Genomic DNA, 7651 nt, shown 5'->3' with positions numbered 1-7651 from the left:
CCCTTAACCATTGCTTTCTATTTGCTGCCCTCATAAAAATTACCTCACCGGTCCCCACTTCTTTGCACCTCCATCGAACGGTCACCGTTTCAAATGCTACATATTATATCGGGGTGTATTCCTTTGGATTTTGGCTTAAATTAATAATTTTGCGTACGAAAATTATCTTTTACACATTGTGGAAGATGTTTAAAAAATATAAACAGATCGCGTCTATTTGAACGTGCCTCTCTCCAGCTGATGTCAAGTAGAAACATGGCTAGATGGGTCACGCACGACCTACGTCATCGGAGTCAACAATGATTATGACTTTACAAGTTTTCGCTCCATAAATACCTCGTTACTGAGCTGACGACTACATTTTCTAGTATTTTGCATGGTATAGACGTTTGGGAGATAAGTCTATAGTTAATAGGATCCTCTTTGTCACCACCATTTAAGATAAGGGGCAACGTTCGCTACTTTTTCCAGCCTTTATATCAACTCACCAACCTGTCTGTTTGTCTGTTTGTTTGTCTGTTTGTCTGGTACAAATCTTGTAACTCAAATTTGACTCACTTCCTGTGAAGCAAAAACGCTGAAATTTTGCACACTTCTTCATTTCCGATGACAATACATGAAAATATAACTTTTTCTCTCCAACCCCCCTTTAACTACCCCCCAGTCAACCTATAGCCCCCCAAAACATGTTTTTTTGAGTTTTTTTGCTTTGTGTCATATATAAACGTTGCTCATCCCCTGTAATCTAAATATAAAGGCTGGTTTTTTAAAAAAAAAATTTTATAAGAGCTTATTATCTTGAGGGATGCTATGCCTCGCTCAAGATTTTTCAAATATTAATTTCAAGAGCAGTGCTATTTCAGTTGTTAGATGTTCATAAACTCTGGCGGGAATTTGATCGGGACCTGGGGTTTTTTCACAAAATATATAAATTGACTGCTTTGGAGTAGGTATTATACAGGTTCGGAAGGGTAGGCGTGTTTTTCTGAGGGCAGGGGGTGAATAAGCTTTGAAAGAAGGAGTTAGGAAGTTCTTTTTTACGAAGTTGTCGCTAGCTCTTACTTCAAGGCCGTTTTTAAGTGACCTTACCGTAAATTGAACCTTGAACCTACCTCGCACACGACCAAAATGCCCCCAGATTTTCTACAAACTTTTACCCAGCATTTAAGTCTTAAATGCCATCAATTCTCTTCCCAAAGAGATTTTTGTAGTTGATTCCTGCATTTTTCACATAATGTCTTCGTGTCTGCTTTGGGGAGATCCGAACTGATGTCCTTTATTTTTGAATGCATGATTCTTTATTGCTTCAGGCATGTAGGGACTTCACCATTATACCGCTTAGGCTATGAATTATTTTAAACTTCGATCGCAAAACATATGTCTTGGGATCTCAAACTTATATTTGAAATGTTGCTGCTGATAAATGAAATTAGGCATTCCCAATCACTCCTAAACTATTTCCATTATTATCTGAAGGGGTTGTGGAGAACGGATAACGTAGCAAAAAGTTGCATCGGCCGGGAATCGAACCCGGGCCGCCCGCGTGGCAGGCGAGCATTCTACCACTGAACCACCGATGCTCATTGATAGAACTCTCATCCCAATCCAACAGGTCCTAAGAGGAACTTTTTCTGGCTTCGACCAGCGCTCATACAGGAAAAAAAACGTGAAACTTTTGCGCCGCGCACATTAAATTTCGCACTCTCCAAGGTCCCAATGCGTGACAGATGGAAGAATGGTATTTTGACGAATTTCAACCAATATTATTAAAGACTGGTGGTTCAGTGGGAAGATGTTCACCTACTATGCGGGCATACCGGCTTCGATTCCCGGCCGCTGCAACATTCTTGCCTCAAGGCACGATTTCCCTAGTATGACATCGGCGAAAATTATGTCCTCTCTCGTGCAAGTTTTTGTACTTATAACCGATTTACATTCATCTGGTGCTTGAACATTAATTAATATTTGACTTACAGTAGTCGATACGGTAGAAAGAAAATGCCAAGGTAGAAAACGAAGATTTTTAGCTTTCCACTATTGCACTATGCCCGCGTAAAACACATGGAAGCAAGTTATCTCTCATCTCAGGACTGGAACTAGGGCCTTTGTCAGGGGGGGCAAAGATTAATTTGCCGCCCCACATTCCCTTATCCCCCCCCCCTCGCTTCCTTCCTCCCCCACCATTAACTTATATTTCATCCTAAAACTATTTTTTGGGATGCGGTACTTAAAACTATAAACCGTATGTTTGCTACAAAGAAGTTTTATTAATATTATTAATGTTTAACAATTTATAAATTAATAATCATTATTCTTAAATAATTTAATTATAAAAATGAAATGATTTTCTTTAACAAACTTTTCAAATTTTGCCGCACCCTGAAATTTGCCGCCTTGGGAACGTCCCCCCTTCCCCACCCTAGTTCCCGGCCTGGCTCATCTAATGTATTGGTTTCGTTTCGTTTTGGCGTCTGTGTATATCCGGATGGCATAAATGAAGCGATTAGAAGGTTGCGCCTCGATGAGGAGGTATCAGGAAGCAACGGAGAGGGAGGAGGTGGTCGGACACGAGCGTGTACATAACAGCAGAGGGCGCGGGGAGGGGGGGAGGGCGCGGGGAGGGAGGGAGGGCTGAGTCGGTTGGACAGAGGTGGAGCTGACAAAGCCGAGGAAGACTTATGAAGGAGGCCCATGGGGTTGCTTGCTTTCATGAAAGGCTCGCACGGCAGCAGGAAGGTAGTGGACGCGCTTTTCGCAAGAGGAGAGCCAACCCTGTTTTCGCGAACGGAGAAACCAGTCCCAGAGGGCTGACTGAAGTTCCTGGCGATCCTGCGGCGATGATAACAACCAGATTGCACGTACTTATTTTACATCTACATCTACATAATACCCTGCGAGCCACCTCTGGGGTGTTTGGCAGGGGGTGATCAATCACCAGCATGCAATTGGACTCCCACCTGCACTCCACGCAATACAAAAAACGTTATTAATTAAAATTCCATATGCTGTTAGAAAGAATAATATAAATAGGACACATGCATTAAGTTTTACATAGGTTAGTAGGCTACACTACAAGTCATCTAAACTATTTATAAGTTTTATCGCTGCCGTTATAATCTCTTTTTGATAGTGGAAAAAAAGACATTCTGAATCTGTCTGTTCTACAATCTATCTCTCTTATTTTATTTATATGATCTGATCTTCCGTAGTATGTTGGCGTCCTTAAGATATGGTTAACTTCGTTAGAAAAGACACTGCTCTTGAATTTAACCAAATTTTACGAGGACTCATAACTGGCAATGTGAAAAAAATGCATATTTGCTCGCGGACCATTGACTGGGCGAGGCAAATATTTATGATCTGTACCCAGAGCGTTGTTCCCCTCGAGTGAACTGAAATGTCACGAAAACGGAAGTATTGATATTATTTTATTTACAATGTCAGTAGTATTCTAAGTACAAGTGGCAGTCACTCTATGAGGTTAAAAATTTCACACAGCAAAAAAATCTAGAAAAACATTCACGCTAATTTTATAATGTCCAATGTTATTATTGACGTATATTGTCCTAATTTTACAAATTAATCAGTTTCTATAATTTCCAAAATTGATACTGTCACTGAACAGTGAAGTGACCAGTTGCGTCGTCTCCGTGGGGCCTGAGGGGGCCCGAGCTCCCTAAAAAATTCGTTATGGGTGTGAGGAAAAAATGTGTCAGGCTTGCCGATTTTCCCCGCAGTGTCCAGATAACGAGATTCGAGTTATCAGTGTTCTAATGTTGACCATATGACTCCTATAGAATGTTTGATAAAAAAACTTAAAACTCACTACTTATAAAATATTTCGGGGCAAGATCCCCGGTTTTGGCCCCCCCAATATTTTTTGTAAGTCGGCAACCCTGAAACTTACTCTGTCAATAAAAGTCATTTTGGCACGAGGCTAGATTGCTTCCACAGCCCTAAACCTCTAGGTAGATGGTGAATGAGACTTACCAAAACTTCTAACCACACACACAACGCAGTAGATTTCAACTTCGTCGGTAGTTATCGCATTCGTATTAGACACGTGCTTGATTTTCACGATTCTTGGAATTGAAGCCAACCAGAGGTAAGGGCGTTTGTGAAGTTACGAACGACCGACGACCATGCGAACGCTCCGCCGGACAAAAATAATCCGAGGAGAAATCGGAAATAAACTCGACGCCGTAAATAACCCGATGCGCCAGGGAGCCGGGCGAAATATTTATTCGTGGGAGGAGGACCGAGCTACCGCGCAGCAAAGGAAACACGACCGCTGTTGACGGGGGTTGGGGGGCAAAGGGCGAGACAGGATTAGCGAGGGAAGGGGGTGGAGGGGGATGGGGGGAAGTGGAATGGGCGGGAGAGGGGAGGGGCATGCTGGAGAGTGGGGGGATGGAGCGGCAGGAGGGGAAGGTTAGACAGAAGAGAATAAGAGAAAGAAAGAGGGATATGAGTGAAGGAGGCGGGTATTGTTCGATACAAGATCCACATCTACATCTACATAATACCCTGCGAGCCACCTGTAGGGTGTTTGGCAGGGGGTTACAAATCACCAACATGCAGCATGCAAGCGGACCGCCTCATGCACACCGCACGGTCCAAAAAATGTCAAGCATACTAACAAATAATATTACCACATGCTGTTAGAAATGATAATAAAATTCAGAAACATGCATTAAGTTTTATATAAGTTAGTAGGCTACACTACAAGTCATCTAATGTATTTATGATTTCTAACGCTGACGTTATAATCTCTTATCGATCGTGGAAAAAAAGATATTCTAAACCTGCCTGTTCTACAGTCTATCTCTCTTATTTTATTTACATGATCTGATCTTCCGTAGCATGTTGGCGTCCGTAAGATATGGTCAACTTTGTTAGAAAAGACACTGCTCTTGAATTTATCAAAAGGTTTAGCCTATTTTTCAGTCTACGGTCTGTCAGAGTTTATCTAAGAGATCAGTTACACTAACAAGATTATAGTAACGATAATATTGTTAGTGCAACTATCCACTAGTCTGATAGTATAACACTATAGCTAGTGTGATATATGTAGCGTTCATATTGCATGTTCAGGTGGACTACATACCAAACAGGTGGCTCGCAGGGTATAATGTATATGTAGTGCATGTTAGAGGAAGTAAAATTTAATTCCCTTGTGCATGTTAGTGATGGTTCATCCCCTGCCAAGCACCTACGTAAACGGTTTTCAGTGCAATATGCAGATGTAAGAATTATGGAGTTTTTCCTCGCAGTCACTTCGTATTTACGCCCGGAAAACGGTAGTGCCACTTCGAGCGCCATTTTATAAAAACTTTTCAAGGCATTTACATGGAGTTTCATACAGTGAAGGAACGGATTCTGAAAAGTTCTCTATCATATTAATTTATCTTCTTGGTTTCCTACAATTCTATCGAGCAAAGGAGCAAGTTGCCAGGGAGGCGTGCAGATATTGGAATGGGGAAACACAGAGGCGCTGGCGGTGGTGGGATACGGGCAGAGAGGTCCTGGGTCGGCAGGAGCGAGTCTTTCTTTTGCAGCGTGTGAGGAGGGCAAAGAGGTTGGGGGGAGAGGGGGGTAGGGACTGGCTCCCTGTTGTTGTCGGGAAAGGGGCTTCGGCTGGGGTTGGAGATGGATCGACCCTTCCGTAGACGTAGAACATAGGGCCCCGGTCTTTGATTGATGGCTTGATTATTTCTGCTCTCTGGTCAACGGGGGACTTCGTTCGGTTTCTGCTTGCCGGCCGAGGAATGCGAATTTGTCATTGGGGGGTCGAAAAGATGTCTACGGCGCGGGTCCGTCCCCTCCTTTGCACTCCCAGTTCTTCGGGGGCTTTTGCGCAAGGAGAGCCCCTTCCTACTCGTCGAAGCGTATCTACATCTACATAATTCCCTGCAAGCCACCTCTAGGGTGTTTGGCAGGGGGTGATCAATCACCAGCATGCAATTGGACTCCCACAAGCACACCACACCGTCCAAAAAACATCATGCAATTCGTGTCAGATACGAGGCCATCTGTAGAATCTTGAAAAAACCACCATTTGGCATCAGACTGTAAATTTATTTCTTTCTACATGCAAATGCTATCACAACGATAAGTGCAATTATATGGCAGGGGTTACATCTCACCAAGTATGTCGATACGTACGACTGAATTTAGGCCTAGATCGATATAGGCATACAAACCTACGGTGTGCAAGAAAAACTTCGTATACAGGAATTGACCTTTTTATGTTAATGCATATATTTTTCCGTCGTATTAAGTAAAATATCAATAAGATTCCCAAAGAGTTTTACGAAATCCAAATCACATATCTATCTTGGAAAGAAATTTTTAAACCCTCCGTTCCAGAATCATTGCATATTTCACGCTGAAACTTATTTTTTTAAATAAGTCTAAGATGTAGACGACGAGGTCGAAGGTCTTCGACCTGAAGACGCCTCATGGAATCCTGGTAAAACTGTCGTCACTTCTGACAACGAAACGCGGCGAAAACCCGGAAAATAGAGAGATTCACGTATATAAGTATATTGTAAAAGAGAGGAGGCTTAGACAAACCTTAAAATTGAGAAAGAAAAGCTTGAAGAGGCGATAGAGTTTTGTCAAATAGGCAGCTGAATTACCAACGATGGACGAAGCGAGAAAGAAGTAGTCAATAGAATAGGCAAGCGAAGAGGACTGTCTACAAAAAGAAGAATCTACTTACAGCTGTGAATACAAGCATAGAGGTATGGAAAGAATTCATTAGATGGTACATGTGAAGAATTTTATTTGTGTTGGAGCGACGCTAGAACGTTGACAGCAGCAAAGACGGCAATGGTAGTAAAATTCTAAATGTGGTTGTGCTAAAGAATGATGAAGATAAAAAGGAATGGAAGAGTGAGTAATGAGGAAGTGCTTATTATCACATTGTTGTAACTGTACCATAAAAAAAATTATTTAGCCCTCGTGGGACGTAGGAGAACTTAAGTTGGGCTGTCCAATTGATTCACCCGGTATTAGAATTCGATACCTTTCAGTGAGATTTAAAACACTACTTTATAGGCCACCACAGACTCCTTCAATTCGTACTTTGAAAGGTAGAAATTGTGACCAACAGGTAGGCAAGACAATTTCAGAGATCACATATTGTCGAGGACCGCACCAGATTCACATGTTTCCCGGTCTGACAGATATCACCGGATGGAAAACTCTGTCAGACCGTAAATTGAAAAATAGACTAAACCTTTTAGATAAATTCAAGAACAGTGTCTTTTCTAACGAAGTTGACCATATCTTACGGACGCCAACATACTACGGAAGATCATATCATATAAATAAAATAAGAGACATAGACTGTTGAACAGACAGATTAAGAATGTCATTTTTTCCACGATCGATAAGAAATTATAACGGCAGCGATGAAACTCATAAATAGATTAGATGACTTGTAGTGTAGCCTACTAACCTATGTAAAACTTAATGCATGTTTCTTATTTATATTATTCTTTCTAACAGCATATGGTATTATAATTTGTTAGTATGCGTGACGTTTTTTGTACTGCGTGGTATGCATGTGGGAGTCCAATTGCATGGTGCATGCTGGTGATTGATCACCCCCTGCCAAACACCCCAGAGGTGGCTCGCAGGGTAT

General features: G+C 41.9%; 1 non-coding gene across 1 annotated transcript; it reads right to left on the bottom strand.

Moving 5' to 3' along the window:
* Positions 1-1509: 1509 nt before the first annotated feature.
* Trnag-gcc lies at positions 1510-1580 on the bottom strand. Its single transcript has one exon. It is a non-coding gene; the product is annotated as a tRNA-Gly (tRNA).
* Between the last annotated feature and the right edge of the window lie 6071 nt (positions 1581-7651).

Source organism: Ischnura elegans, chromosome 8 (assembly GCF_921293095.1).
Source record: "Ischnura elegans chromosome 8, ioIscEleg1.1, whole genome shotgun sequence".
NCBI classification, from domain to species: domain Eukaryota; kingdom Metazoa; phylum Arthropoda; class Insecta; order Odonata; family Coenagrionidae; genus Ischnura; species Ischnura elegans.
The sequence above is the reverse complement of the archived record's forward strand: the minus strand, read 5'-3'. Positions and strand labels throughout refer to the sequence as shown.